A 16808-nucleotide genomic window follows, 5' to 3' on the forward strand; every position below is an offset into this window, starting at 1 on the left:
CCATCGAACTCATATCTCGTTTTAGTTACTGAATTCTTACATATATATACAATACATGATCAGAACAAAAGTTATTGTTTCGTCCGAACCAGGGCAGATCCATCTCTCGACCTACGGGTTCACGTGAACCCAAGTAGATTTTGTCCAAACATTATAAATGTATTCGAAAATTTTACTAAATATTTATAAATATTTGAATACGAACTCAATTACTATTGAAAATTTATTTCGAGCTCGTTGCAGGAACTCGTAAGCATTAAATTCTGAATCCGCCTCTGGTCCGAACCAATAGCAAATATTGTAGCTAGATCCGCCCTGCGCGGACATCAATGGCGCGGGCGTCCATATTTCTACCATATATGTGCAAGTGAAAAGGTCTCTATGAAAATGTACAGATAAGAAAAAGTTAGGATAGGAAGAGGCAAGTTTACATGTACGTCAATTATTATCAAGTTGCCAGTTTGGATGAATCATTTCAAGAAGAGAAAAAAACCAGAAAATGTAATACACACTCCAACAACTCAATATATGGTGTTGAGAGACAGGAGTCCGAGACAAGTGGTCTCGTTTTCTGTTTCCTTCTTTTCTTTCTATCCATTTACGTGCAACATTATGGGGCAGCTACCTGTTAGGGTTATCATCACTGTCCACCCTAACGGATTCACGATTTAAATTTAAGTTTGAGAGTTCAAAATTCTATCACGGTTCATTTAATTTTTTTGGTTTAAAATTTAGTTGATTTTTAACGTGCATACAGAATTTGAACTAAAGTTACTAAATTAGAATGAACATATAACTTATGTCTGCCCTAGCTTCCCTTCACCGTGAAGCATTTCAATTTCGAGGAAGACTTAGAAATTTCTCCTTATAAAAATGAGATCTGTTTACAAAATCTTCTTGTGATTCAAGGAATATCTCATTGTAATTATACTTAAGTCGGTCGTTTGTTTTCCACAAGAAAAATTAGGAAAAGCTATTTTTCTTACACTAATAGTGAAGTATTTATATGTTATGAGTAGGGTATTAAGTAGATGACTAGTTAATGAACTAATGGGCTAATTAGCACCCTTACTCTTTGAACTTAATTATAACTAAGATGCCCCAATTCGGTCATGATCATGAATTATGACCAAGAACTTTATACTACGTTAATTAATTGTACTTTTAATATACACAAATCATATATCGTCTCAGCAACTAATTTGTTCCCATGAAAATAGATGATCCTATGGGTCATTTTAGGATGGAGCCTTGCGTAAAGATGAACTCTCCAGCTGTAGCCACAATTCTACGCGTTAGGAGAGAATTTCTACACATGAGTTTTAAGCCTTGGAACTCACATGTAGTTACCAAAAGGAACGATATAATTTGGAATGACAATTGCCAGAGAAGTCTTGGCATAGTAGTTACCAAGTTAAGGTGGACGTGGTAAGCCTCATATTGATTTCTATTGTTGCGTGGGCTTATATCCAACTTTTATGTGTTAGTATTGGTTAGTGATGACTCCTAGTTCTAACTTCAATCTTGGAGAAATATGAGTGGGTTAGGATCGGGCTATTGGATCGAGCAATGTCGTCTTTCCTGTCTTTGTCAATAGAATATATTGAATTCTCAATACTGTCTAGCTGAAGTGGTAGGTATAAACTTTCATTCATCTTCTTCTATCTTCCTAGGAATATCCATCATCTTGGTCTAACTTATACTCCATGTGAGAAGAGGTATCGATTTCTTCCACGTAGATAACATAAGAAGAAAAAAAATACGCTTTTTAAACAGTGAAATATAGTGACTGTCTGGATATTTTTTTTATATAGAGAAAATCATATTAGGGGATGTTTAGACAATTGGCCTAAAGTATAGAAATAATTAAATTGGAGTAATTGTTTATCTAAAAGTGTACCTGATACATTGACACTTTGAAATATATGTTTTAAAAAACGACTCGCACGTGAGATTTTACTGGATCCTTGTTGTTGTTGTACTATTTTAAAGTTCACATAAATAAAGATTCATGTCTATTGAAGACATCAAAGATGTGTTTTATAACTGTAGTTATCCTAACACACAAAAACAGCATATCGTTGTTCTTTCTATTCTCAAACTCATAATATTCACAACTGGTTAATTTTGAGAAAATTTAAGATGTTGATTTCTTGAATTTCGATTAGTTTCGAAACATTTGAAAAGAATCCTGATACTGGCACTCAGCAACACATAGTGGGGTATACATTATTTAAAGATAGTCACTGCAGAGTACTAATTTACTTGTTTTAATACCTGCATATTTCCCAGCACTATGTCGTACTGCAGAGTACTAATTTATTTGTTTTCTGCATATTTCTTAGGACTCCTTACCGGGTTGAATATTTATGCTTAGCGGTTCGACTTTTAAATATACTAATCCTCTAGCCAACCGATTGATATCTGACGGTTCGGTATTGGATTATTAGCAATTATCTATTGGTTATCAGGTAGTTTTATCGGGCTAAATCTAAAAACAACGAATCTGCATTTTAATCTCAACTGAGTCTCCTTTGTTCTCTCTCGTTCCGTTTGGTCTCCTAAGTCAACATAAGGTTTTCATCTCTTTCTCTACTAATAGTTGTTGATTAGCAATGAATTCTCAACCTGTTGAGCCAGTCGGTTGGGCTTTCTTCGTGGGTGCATGTTACGTTGTTAGTCCATGGCAGGTTCAACTCAAATTCAGTGTTGTTAAGTATTGTAAAAAACAATTAAAAACAGTCTTGTGGAAAAATCTGTCATATTGAAATCTTAAAAAAAGAAAATCTTCTTGCTTTAGAAGTTCCAAATCACAAGGTAACTGGGAGGTGTAGCATGCTTTCTGGCACTAAACACAATTTTGAGTGAAGATCAATTAATTCTTTGGGCTCAATTAGAAGATGTATATTAGTCAGAGATGACAACATTTGTGAGAAGTGAATGGGGCTTTAGCCTTTAGGGTTAATAATAAAGCACTTTATGCTGATAAGAGTAAAAATATAAATATAATAATTCTTAACGGATTAACCCGATAAGAAAATTGAATAATCAGTTCCGAATATATAAACTGTTAAATATAAAATTTTTCAACCGTTAATTCGATAACTGAATACCAATAAACTAATAAGTTAATTTTACGATTGTCTTATCGATTACGATTCGATTTTGAATAGTCCTAATATTTTTTAATATTATATTGCTATTCTTCCAATTAATTTGTGTTAGAGGACGTTATTTTGTCGTAAATTGGTAGCGTGTAAACATTATGAATACTCCATTAAAGAAAAAGAAGATAACCAAAGATATGAAACAATTTCCATTGGAAAACAATGAGTGATTTTTGTTCGTATTTTTAGGTTAGGCGAAATAATGAAGTCCCTTTGTCTTTATCAATGGGACAGTCATTTTACCAGTGCGGGTCCCACTTAAACTCCGCTAAAGTTGACAGTTTCGGGTCGATGACACATGCATGTATGACATGTCGTAATGATGTCCACAATTCCACATACGTTTTTGTATACGGATTACATGTACTTATAAAACTACCAATTACGTACTTAATACATCGTATACAATAGTTGTACATAGGAACCCCACAGTTACAGCTAGGCCAGTGGTAACACTCATTACTTTCCCAACTACGAAAAGATTTGTACACGTAGGAGTACTACTTTCCAGATTGTTAATTATGTCTACTCCCTCATTCATTCTGCTGTTTCTCTACGCGCTTCAATGGAGACTTCTCAGTCACTAGCATTATATACGCAAACTCCCATTTAAGTTTCATAGCCGAATTTCTTCAAGGTTAAATATATATTTTTTCTTATAAAAAAATTATTATTTTAAAGTTGAGGTGTTTAATTAAATTTTTAGGAGGAAGAAAATATATTTTTGAGTAGAAGCAAAAACTGTTTTTGAGAAGCTAAAAAAGTAGTTTTTTCCCAAAAGTATTTCTGAGAAAATACAGTTATAAATATTTTTTAAAAATTTAGTCAAACACTAATTATTCCTCAACGAAAGTACTTTTTTTGAAAAATAATTTTTAAAATAAGTTGATTTTTGATACTTCTAACAAGCTATCAATTACTACAAAATTTTGACCACAAAATATATTTAAGAGCGTTACACATGTAATTTTGGGGATTCCATATAGTAATATATTATACGAAAAAAATCTTAATAGTTTAGTTGGTTGACTACTTAAATTATTACCTTGTTGATGAAGATTTAATTTTTCATCTTGTAATCCTCTTCCCCATTTCCCTTCCCCCTTCCTCCTATGTATAATTACAAAAATTAAAAAAAGAAAAGAAATTGATAGTGTTACACTAAGTTTTTCATATTTAGTGCACATTATATTGGTTAGCTATACGTTAAATTTAAATGGATATTTTGCGTAATAAATTTACTTTGCTTAATCTTAATATTTTATCGCTGGGTGCCATTGACGTTAACCTTTCATGTCACTCATTTTAGATTATATTCACTAGGTGCCATATACGTTAACCTTTCATGCCACTCATTTTCAGATTATATCCATGTATATATATATATATATATATATATATATATATATATATATATATATATATAAAATGAAGCTAATTCTAGTTTCTTTTAAGGACTGCCTTCCATTTTTATTTGGTAATCCTTCTTAGTTTTAGTTTTTATTTAATCTCTTAAATGTGCAAAAATTACTTATATTGCTCGACAGAAAAAAATGGAAGATGGTAGTGTATATGTCGAAATCTGCTGCAGAACATTTAGAGCGAGAAAGTATTGAGAAAAAATCAGCTGAAATTGATTAGGAGATGGTGAAGCTCGTGGTCGAGATATTTATAACATTTGAGAACGAAGTCTGCGGAAGGAATCGTAACGGATAGTTTTTAGAATAGGACAATAGAGGGAATATAAAAAATAATATTCTCTGTACATGTACTATTATGATTTACTAGGGGTATATCCCATATAAGGAGAAAAAAGATAAGGACAAAGGGTTATGTGATATCAATCTGATAAGAACATTTGGCTAGAAAAAAATTCTCTCCCTATAGAAAGGATACAAACATCACCTTTTTATCAAAATCCTTGTTCATATTATTCCACACTTTTTCATCAGATCCGAGAATAGTCCGAATTGTCTTGGATTTATCTGTCACTCATTATTGTCAGGGGGGAACAATCATCTAATCCATTCTTTATTGGATGAATCATTCCTCCTATTTACTTAAATGTCATCTATTGCCATTTATTACTAGTTACTCTTCCATTATTGCTAATACTTTATGAATATTTAATGCTTATTATTATCAACCCCATTTTGGATTTGTCCCACTTTATCTACGCTCTCAGGATTTGCATCTAGAGATATTATCATTAACTAGGTTCAACCCATTATTACATAAAAATAATAGTTTCAACCAAAAATTATACTTTTTGGTCAAACAATTTGGCGTCGGCTGTGAGAATTTCTTAGTTAAATTTTTAGTTTCCTCTAGATCTATAACTAACATGAATCACTGACGTATCAAAAAAAAGAGAGGAGAAAACAAGAACAAGATCCATTTCCCCTGTATTCACAAATCTAATATGGTAGGTAACAAAGAAGAAAGAACGAGTTAATGAGTAACCTCCCAACCAACCTCATGAATATCATCAATGAGAGCTCTGAAGCAGTGGACGAGGACGCCATACCCAATGCCTCCCCCAGGCGAGGCAGGTTGCCCCCTCCTCATTATAACATCACAAAATCTCTTGGTAAGGGAGCCTCTACATCCGTGGTGGAGGAGACACCACCGATAGTAAAAATAGCTTCTTGAAGCTTGGCTAATCGATACGCTAACCAGTGTCCTCCATAAATCTGTTCGGGACGCGGCTATAGAAAATGCGAGGACTTGCGTTGTACCACCAGCGGACAAGCAGTATGATCAACTTCCTTCTCTGACAACAGGTATTACTCATAATGCCGTTAGTAGTGCAGGTGATGACACTCTTGCAGCCATTCTGAATAGGATGGAGGAGATGGAGAATGAGAACAAAACACTTCGGGACCAAATGAGAGAACATCAAAAAAGGGTAGATAAGATACCAAGCGCCCCTAAGCTCTTACCGAAGAGAGATGCCGGTCGGTTCATCGAGCAGCCGTACAGTGATGATGCCGCCCCACATGCCATACCAAAGATCTTTAAAATGCCGCGCTATCTGAAAATATATGATGGCACGACCGACCCCAAAGACCATGTGACTCATTATATTACCGTCATGAAAGGCAATGATCTTGCCAAGGAACAAGTATCCTTTATTTTGTTAAAAATATTCGGCGAGACCCTCACGGGAAGAGCGTTAGCATGGTATTCACAAATTCCTGCGCGTTCCATTGAAACCTTCGAAGAAATGACCGATAAGTTCGTAACGGCCCATGCCGGTGCTAAGAAGGCTGAGGCAAGAGTAAATGACATATTTGCTATTAAATAGTCTCCAGGAGAGGGACTAAGGGACTTCCTCGCCCGTTTCAATCGAGTAAGAATGACCTTGCCGAATGTATCGGAAGGAATGGCGGTCGCAACTTTTCAGAACAGACTAAGCAGAAATGGTTCAAGGGCAACGGGAAATTTATTAAGTCGGCTTATGAAGTACCCCCCCAACTACTTGGGATGAAATACACAACGCGTATTGTGCTGAGATCCGAGCAGACGAGGACGACCTCAATGGGCTGACTCATCGATTGACCTCGGTACAAGCCGAATCCATAAAAGATCGAAGAAGTGATATCAGAAGTGACCTCGTAGCTCTGCGACCCAATAGAGAACGACATCTACCGTATGTCAGAACCGCCATTACGCCTCTCTCCCTCCATAAAGAGGGCCCACCCCAATCAAGAATAGTGACTCACTGGAACTAAAGAGGTATGCCCCACATAAGCTGAACGTCGATCCATTCCATCCTCCGGTGATGTAGGTTAGGCATAAGTTTAACTCCACAATTAATGACGCGGTACGCGAAGAAGTGGAAAAACTATTGGAAAATGGCTCAATCAGGGAGTCGAAATACCCCCAATGGGTCGCCAATGTGGTCATGGTAAAAAAGAAGAATGGGAAGTGGAGGATGTGCGTAGACTTTATAGATTTGAACAAATCATGCCCCAAGGATTCATTTCCACTGCCCCATATCGACCAACTCATCGACGCGACAGCCGGGCATGAACTACTGAGTTTCTTGGACGCCTACTAGAGCTATAATCAAATCCTCATGGAAGAAGATGATTAGAAGAAAACCACTTTCATCACCCATTATGGGACGTACTGCTACAGGGTCAGGCCCTTTGTGTTGTAAAAAGCAGGGGCAACTTACCAAAGGTTTGTGACGAAGATGTTCAAAGACGAACTCGTCAAAACGATGGAGGTCTATATAGACGACATGCTGGTTAAGTCCAAAAGGAAAGGGGATCACATCAACCACCTAAGAGATACCTTCGACATACTCAGACGGTACGGGATGAAACTGAATTCCAAAAAGTGTGCATTCGGTGTGGCCTCTGGAAAATTTTTAGGTTTCATGGTGTCGCAGCTAGAGATCGAGGTCAATCCTGACCAAATCAGAGCCATCGAAGGAATACCAGAACACCTCCCCATAAAAAAATAGGTTTAGAGGTTAACTGGTCGTATCGCCGCCCTTTCAAGGTTCATCTCGCGATCATCGGATAGGTGCCACAGATTCTTCAGCGTGCTCAGAAAGGATAATGACCTCCAGTGGACTTCTTAGTACATCCAAGCCCTGAAGGAATTAAAAGCATATTTGTCATCGCCACCATTACTTTCAAAACCAAAACCAAGGGAACGTCTCCTCGTCTACCTTGCTGTATCAGAAGTAGCTGTGAGCGTAGTCCTGGCTCGAGAAAACAAAAGGTACGTAATCTCCCATCTATTACATTAGCAAAACACTAGCCGACGCTGAGACGAGATACCCTCACCTCGAAAAACTGGCTATGGCCTTAGTCATAGCTTCAAGAAAGCTTAGGCCATATTTCCAATGCCACCCCATCTCGGTCGTCTCAACTTTCCCTCTAAGAAGCATTTTACATAAACCCAAGTTATCAGGTAGGTTGGTCAAATGGGCCATTGAACTGCGCGACCATGATATCACATATTATCCACGAACAACAATAAAGTCACAAGTCCTTGCGTACTTCGTCGCCGACTTCAGCGCAAAAATAATACCCACAGTCAAAAAAGAAGCCGTCCACGCTTCTCCCCTAATACAAGACCTCTGGGTCCTGTACACTGACGACGTATCCAACACGTCAGGGTACGGACTGGGACTCGTACTCGAAGTCCCAACCGGCAAAGTAATTTGCCAATCCATAAAATGCCCAGACACGACTAACAATGAGGCCGAGTATGAAGCCGTAATTGCAGAGTTGAGACTAGCACTCAAATACGGGGCGAATTGGCTAAAACTATGTTGTGATTCCCAACTCGTTGTCAACCAAGTCACAATAACTTTCCAAATCAAGGAACAAAGGTTGCAAAAGTACTAGACCGAAATCTGTAAGCTGCTGCCCGAGTTCGACGAATGCAAACTCGACCAAATCCCCCGAACACAGAATACTAAAGCAGATAGCCTCACTAAATTAGCCGCAGCCACCAAGAACATTGCAACCGGAGACAAAAGTGTAGTCCACCTTTTTAACTCATCGATAAACCTAATCGAGGTAAGAACCATAAACCTGACTTGGGACTAGCACAACCGTATTGTCACATATTTGTAGAACGGCACACTCCTAGGTGATAAAAAAGAAGCCAAAAAATTGAGAATGCAAGCAGCCAGGTATAACATCATCCATAACGACCTGTATAAGATAACGTACGGCGGTCCTTTGGCAAAATGCTTGGGTCCAAATCAGACGCGGCGCATTCGTGAAAAGGTCCACAAAAGCCATTGCGGAGCTCATTCAGGCAATCGGGCTTTGGTCAGATGCCTTATACGGGCATGGTACTAGTGGCCCACCATGAAAAAAGAGGCCACTGACTTCGTGAAAAAATGCGAACAATGCCAAAAGTATGCCCCAATGATTCACCAAACAGGCGAACATCTTCATCCAGTCACTTTCCCTTGGTCGTTCATCAAATGGGGAATGGACATCGTAGGCCCCCTCCCGGCAGGACGAGGTAGCGTACGATTCCTTTTGGTTTTGACTGACTATTTCTCTAAATGGGTAAAAGCAGGATCATTCGCCCAAATACGCGAACATGAAGTGATCGCCTTCATATGGAAAAACATCATATGCCGATTCGGCCTCCCCAAAGAGAGCAGCTGCGATAACGGACCCCAATTTACATGAAAGAGAGTCGCTAAAGTTTTTGAAAAATGGCATATCAAAAGAATACTCTCAATGCCATATCATCCCGCAGGCACCGGACAAGCGGGATCCTCCAACAAGTTGATACTGAATATCATGAAGAAAAAACTTTAAAATGCCAAAAGGGCTGTGGCCAGAAATATTACCAGAAGTACTTTGGGCCTACCGAACAACGCCGAAGACAAGCACAAGAGAGATGCCTTACTCATTAGTCTATGGGATAGACATAGTAATACCGGTCGAAGCCGCGGAGCCCAGTCTAAGATACTCCCATGAGAGCGTACCAGGGAACGATGAAAGTAGAAGGCAGGAGCTCGACGAAGTCAAAGAACGGAGAGATATGGCCTACGTAAGGATGATGGCCCAAAAACAACAAGCAAAACGTTATTATAACAAAAAGTCAAAGGTCAGGCCGCTCAAAGTTGGGGACTATGTGCTTAAAACTAAAACACAAGCAAGCAAAGACCTACTGGAAGATAAACTGGGAACAAATTGGGATGACCCGTACAAAATGACGGAAATAGCGAACAAAGGGTCATTCCAACTATAAATAATGAAGGAAAGCTACTACCAAACAACTGGAACATTACCCACCTCAAGCACTTTAACTTTTAAGAGACAAAGCGTCCCCCAAGTCATACTCTTTTTCCCCTCACTTGAGTTTTATCTCGATCAGATTTTCTCAAGGAGGTATTTAACGAGGCAACAAAGGGGACACTTCAGGTCGAAGTATGCACCGACGGAGGCACATGATGGCTATTTCATTGCCCGACCTCTCAAGACCTCTCCAGGACGGCCAATGACGGGACTAGATAAACTGGGACTGGGATTGGAATGCCAGTCAACGCCCGGAAAAAAGATGTAAATTTTTCCAAATGAATGAACAAAGCACAAATGTATGAAGTTTATTTCTATTTCTCTGGATATACAACCAAGGCAATGTTCCTTAAAGTTCACAATGTCAACAAATACCGCACCTAGAAACATACCTAACTGGCCCTCGGCCATTACTAAACTTAGGTTATATTCGGCCTCGTTCGAATTAACACCTAACTGGCCCTCGGCCATAATTAAACTTAGGTTATGTTTGACCTTGTTCGAATTAACACCTAAACTGGCCCTCAGCCATAATTAAACAGGTTATATTCGACCTCGTTCGAATTAACACCTAACTTGCCCTGGGCCATAATTAAACAGGTTATATTTGACCTCGTTTGAATTAACACCTAACTGGCCCTCAGCCATAATTAAACAGGTTATATTTGGCCTCATTCTAATTAACACCCAACTAGCCCTCGGCCATAATTAAACATAGGTTATATTCGACCTCATTCGAATTAATGTCTGAAAATGGCCCTTGGCCACAACAACATAGGTTAAAATTCGACATCGTTCGAATTAACACCTAATTGGCCTTCTGCTATAATTATACTTAGGATGCATTCAAAACTCATTCGATCTAGATGATTACGTCCAAGAAAATCAAAGAAGCATACGAGCGCGAACCAAAGAAAAAGAATCAGGTACAAATAACAAAGTCAACCATTCATACTTTGAATATTTTTACAAAGGCTTGTAAAGTTGCCTACAAAAAATGTACAAGTCTGCGACAAAATAAATGAAAGAAAAAGAAACTATTGGTCGCCACCAAGACCATTAGTGACATCGGCTTGACCATCTCCCCTCACCATCACGACCGCCCTTAGGGTACGCATCTTCGTACCAGGCATCCTCTTTGATCCGATCCACATCCGCATCCCTCTCATCATCACCGGCCTCCGGCATAGCCAGATCATATCCGCAAGTAATCCGAGCTTCACGGGCCTTAATGCGAGCATCTTTAAGGGCGTCCTCAGGAATGGACCCCGCCACGTGCAAATCTCAAAACATGTCTAACTAGACCTCGACGTGAATCCATTCCTCGTACAGGCCTCGAGGTATGTTTGGAAAATAAGAAGTATAAGAAGACGACGGTTGTGCAAGCATTTGATCCTTCTCGGTCTTTAAGGTGGCCACCTCGTCCTGAAGAAGGGAGTTGTCTCTCTCCAACTCCCCAATCCTCTCAACCGCTCTTCTTTAAGCCTGGTCGTCTCCAAGTCAATTTCTCACTTAGAATAAAGAATACAGGTCACTACCTCCAAAGCTTCCGCCTTCCTCAGATCTCCGACCTAACTAACTCAGCTTTCTCAAGGTCCTCTATTTTCTCGGTGACCTCGCCGCTCAGAGTATCTTCTTTGAATTGCCATTCCTCCAATTGGGCATGCAGAGAAACCACCTGGGCTTGAAGGTCGCCGCACCGGGCTTTGACCCCCTTGCTAACCTTGAGCTCTTGCTCTTTATTTCTTAGCGTCCCCTCGGGGACGCTGCACTTTTCGATGACCCTCACCGGCTCATCATCCTTCTCCTTCAGTTCATCTCGAAGAGCCTGGACATTGCCGCTCTCACCAAACTGCCTATAAATTTCCTGGTACTTGCCACAGTACTCGCAGTATTTTTGCCGCAACTTCATAAAAATGGCCTTACGCCGCTCAACTATTCGGGTGCTTTCGATTTCCAAGATCACAGTCTAAAAAAAAGAAGAAAACAGAGTAAGAACAACGCCCGAACATTGAGCAAAATGAACAAAAGCATCGAAAGGCTTACCCTGAGAGCGAGGTCGACTATGCTCCTAGATAAAGTAGCATCTTTCAGCTTTTGGAGAGTTCGACTCTCTATATCGGAGCAAAGGGGACTGAGGGCAGGAACCACGTTCTCAGTATCTTTTAGTAAATCCTGATCCACGGGAATCACAATAGTCCGTGTGAACCCCTCCAGTCTCACCTCCAGTTGAGTAAAGCCCTCTTCGATCATCCTCATCTCATCATCGTCTAGATCAGAACCCGTCTCGTAGCCACCCTCGGCAACACCTTTTCCTCTCTCCTCGGCTAGCAGAGAAGCATCGTTAGCCGGCTGCGAAGTCGACGTTCCCTCATGCCGTAAATTCTCAAAAGCCACAGCAGCCGGCCCTTCGGCTCCTGCCACCAATATCGGAACATCAGATGTCATTTTAACATAGTCCTCGAATGTTATGGTCGCCGTCTCATAGATGACAAAATCATCCCATGCTGAATCCACGGCCCAAGCAACTCCGTCACCAGCGTCCGCCGATCTTCTCTTACGGGGAACCACACTCCCGTCGCTCGGCAATGAATACTCCTCATCCACTAGACAGTACAAAGGGGAAATCAGAAGCTCCGCTATCGAGATATCCGCAGGCGGAGAAGAAACCAGTACTGAGGCAGCAATAGATGAAGCTGACGACCGAGAAGGCCTGGCCGCTGTTGAGGAAGGAATAGAGGCAGACAATCGAGTAGGTTTAGTCATGGTCACAACAGGAATAGATGCCGAAGAAGAGGTAGCCTTCCTCTTACGAAATGCGGGAGGATGAGCCCTCGGCCTTCTTGAAGATCCTCGGGCGGAAAAAGAAAAAAGAAGGTTACCATCACCACCAAGAGCAAACTATGATGAGTAGGCGACCGTGAGGCCAAAACAACAAAAACATAGATAGATAAACTCACAGGGCAAGGAAGGAGCATGTCCAAACTTCTTGAAAAAGCCCTGCCACTCACGAATTCCCGTGATGTAAGGCAGAATCCGTCCAACCCAGTCAGACATATTCCCGACCAAAGGAGGGGCGTAGTCGTAGCTGCACAAAGAAGGGATAAAATGTCAGAGCATGTGACTGAAGCAAACAATTCAAATGTTTTAACAAAAGAATAGACACTTACGAGTGTAGTTCCAGGTCTTAGGGAAGCCGTCCGCATTGGCCACTACGTCTTCGATTCTGACGAAGAAGAAGTTGTGCCAAAACTGACGATTTGCCTTGTCGTCCATCTTCACCACCAGGCATATACCTCCCGGATGGCGAAGGTTCAACATTGTCCCCCTATAGAAACTAGGGGAGAAGAGATGCATCAGATGTCGGAGTGTGATCTCAACCCCGGCTAGCTCCGCGAATTTAGTAAGCATGTTGATGAGCTTGTAGATATATGGGGCAAGTTGAGCCGGGCACACACCATAGTAGCGACAGAATTCCTCTGCCAATGAGAGAAGAGGAAGAGCGTAGCCGATCTGGAAGGGATATGTATCGAACGTGCAATATCCAAGGCGGTGGACTTGCACCACATCACGCCCTGCTGGGACCAAATCGATGTGGGCGGGGACGTTGAACTTTGCCTTAAGCTCTGATAGGTCGGCCCCTTTCATAACCGACTCAGAAACCTCAAGTTCGTCTTCAGGCGCCTTCGAAAAATCAAATCTAACTTTCTCGCTACGAGGAATTATTTCCTCCGCCGTAGGAAATTTCTCATCTTCGATGGCGACAGAGACGCCATCAGCGTGAGAAGGCATAAGCGCCGCCAAAGGGACATGGTCAGTCCCCACACCAGAACCGGAGGACACATTAACTATATTTTCGATAAAAAAAGGGGGGGGGGGGGAATAAGAGAAACATGAAGAACCAACACCAGGAAAAAGACACACAACGAGGGAGAAAGTAGGAGAAATCGTAAGGTTTTGATAAGAAGAACACGTAAAGAACAAATGAATGTCATTACATCCCTATTTATAAGAATTTAGGTGTCAAAACTAAGAGATTATGCCATCATTATCCAGCACTGGAATCAAAACGACAACTCCAACTGACAGTCGCGCGGGAAACAATGCAAAGCATCGGAAAAATGCACCATAATAACGCATGATGTTGTGACGTCATTCTAGAACAGAAACGATAGAACCCCAGAAGTTACGGCTTTTGAAAGTCCACGTTGCCAGCTCGTCCCTAGCTTAACTGCCCGACCCACTCGTCCACCTTCCTCGACCATAACTAACAAAGTCCGCTCATCAAGGTTGTCTAAGGACGACCTTAATAAGCGGAGGGACTAAATGTATAGGTTGAAATCTGCTATGGAACATTTAGAGCGAGAAAACATTAATTAGGAAAAGTTAGCTGAAGTCGATCAGGAGATGGCGAAGCTCGTGGTCGGGATGTTTATAACAGTCGAGGACGAAGTCTGCGGAAGGAATCGTAATGGCTAGTTTTTAGAATAGGACAATAGAGGGAATATCCAAAAAAATATTCTCTATACATGTACTATTAGGAATTACTAGGGGTATGTCCCATATAAGGAGGAAAAAGATAAGGACAAAGGGTTATGTGATATCAATTGATAAGAACATTTGGTTGAAAAAAGATTCTCTCCCTCTAGAAAAGATATAAACATCACCTTTTTATCAAGATCCTTGTTGCAGCCAAACGCACACGCAAGTATACGCTGTCGTCAAGTAATAAAGTGACTAAAAGTCGGATGTCGAACCCACGAGGACTTGTGATTAACTATTAACTAAATTAGACTATCCTAATTATCTAAACAAGAATTAAACCTAAAAATATTTGATTCTAAACTAATTAAATAAAAAAATATAAATAATGAACTTTGAATAGAGAATGAGCAGATTTTTATGATATCAATGTAATAAAAATGATCTAGGGTTATGGGCTATCTAACAATCATATTGTATTCTTAAATTGAATTGACCGACTAATTTATCTAGCTTATTGGTTGATAGAGTTAATATTGCTCATAAGAATCTGTCGAGTTCTTACTCGCCTATTCAAGCTAACCTAACGCCTATATGTCTATGGAGTTAGAATCAACAAGAACGCATGTATAATTCCTGTAAATCAACCAAGCAAGGCAATTAGGTATATGTCTATCCTAACCACGAATCCGTTCCCCGATGCCCGAGTTCAAGAACTTGCCCTACTCAATCCTATATGCAATATAGAATTCCCACTTTCGAGTTCAATTCTAGATTCGTAGATAGTATTCAATTGGTGATCAAGCAATTAAATAATTAAGTGCAAGATTGAATAAATAAACCAATATGATAAATCAAGAAGGCAAAATCAATATCCGAATAACAATAGTCATGAAAGAACCACAACCCTAGAATGTAAAGTTTAGCTCCATATAGACATGGTAGCCAAACAACAAATCATACAAAGAAACATAAAAATTACTAAGTTTGGTGGGAGAAAGATGGAACTTGATGAATTCCGGCCTCCACAGCTTTTTCGTGGCTTTTTTCCCTCTTTCCAATATGTTAGATCCTCTAAAAGAGGCGTTTTTGGCTTATATATTGCGTACAAAAGTCGTGGGCCAAAGTTCTCCTATTTCTAATCCAAATCAGCTTCAGGGATTGATGCTAGGGTGGATGCGTCGCATCCACCTCGTCCTCCACTTCTCAGCTTCGCATGCTAGGGTGGATGCTTCGCATCCACCTCATCCTCCACTTCTCAGCTTCGCATGCTAGGGTGGATGCTTCGCATCCACCTCGTCCTCCACTTCTCAGCTTTGCCCAGGTGCGGATGCTAAGGCGGATGCTATGGGCCGACTTCACTGCTAAGGGTGCACGAAATCTGATCTTTTTCTAGATTAGATGCGACGCATCCAATCTCTCTTCCTCTACCTAGAGCACCTTTTCTTCATATTTTTGCACTCCAAACACCCTAATTCATCACACACAACTCAATTAGTCATAAAAGTAATAATTAAACCATGTTGGGCATTTTAAAGATCAAATAACATCAAGAAGCGGTTAAAACATGGGTAAAGTAACATCAACACATATCGAAATATGCCAAACATCACTACCCCACACTTAAATCTTTGTTCGTCCTCGAACAAACCATTCTATAGTAGACGAAACAAAATTAAGCTCTTATCATTCAAAGCACACTGCACCTATGACCATGGTTATTTGCAACAATTAGGCTCTAGACTATGCATCACATACACTTCCCTTTACTTATGCCCTTCTTTAAACATATTCGAACAAAGACAACATGCTCACAACAACCCTAACCTCAAAAACCGACTCAATGTCACTATGCACTCATGGCTTGAACACCCAACATCATAGAGAAGTCTAATAACGTTACCTATCCCTCGTGAAACCATGTGCCCTCACAACAAGAACAAGAGAGCGAGTTCAATCCACACATTCGAATCTCATGATCAAATATATTTTAATGACTCACATATATCAAAGAAAATCACTCACTCTCACAAAGAAGTCACATGCATGAAATTGGTACCATAGGCTTGCCCTTAATGTAAATCTCTACTAATGTAAGCTCGCTCGATCTAAAATCAATTAGGACTTTTTCATGATTGTACTGTGGGCTAAGGGACGGGTAGGATATATTTAAGGAATAGTGACTCAACCTCCTAAGCACTTTAACACATCACCAAATAACTTAAGCACAAACTCTTCAATACCACTTCAATTTCACAAATAATATCACCCCCAACAATATTTCCTCTTTCTTTAAGCACTACTTTAATTCATACCCACTAGCAAGAACAAGACAATAATTTATTCATCTATATTTATTCCATTTTTTTTC

This window comes from Nicotiana tomentosiformis, chromosome 7 (assembly GCF_000390325.3).
Source record: "Nicotiana tomentosiformis chromosome 7, ASM39032v3, whole genome shotgun sequence".
NCBI classification, from domain to species: Eukaryota; Viridiplantae; Streptophyta; class Magnoliopsida; order Solanales; family Solanaceae; genus Nicotiana; species Nicotiana tomentosiformis.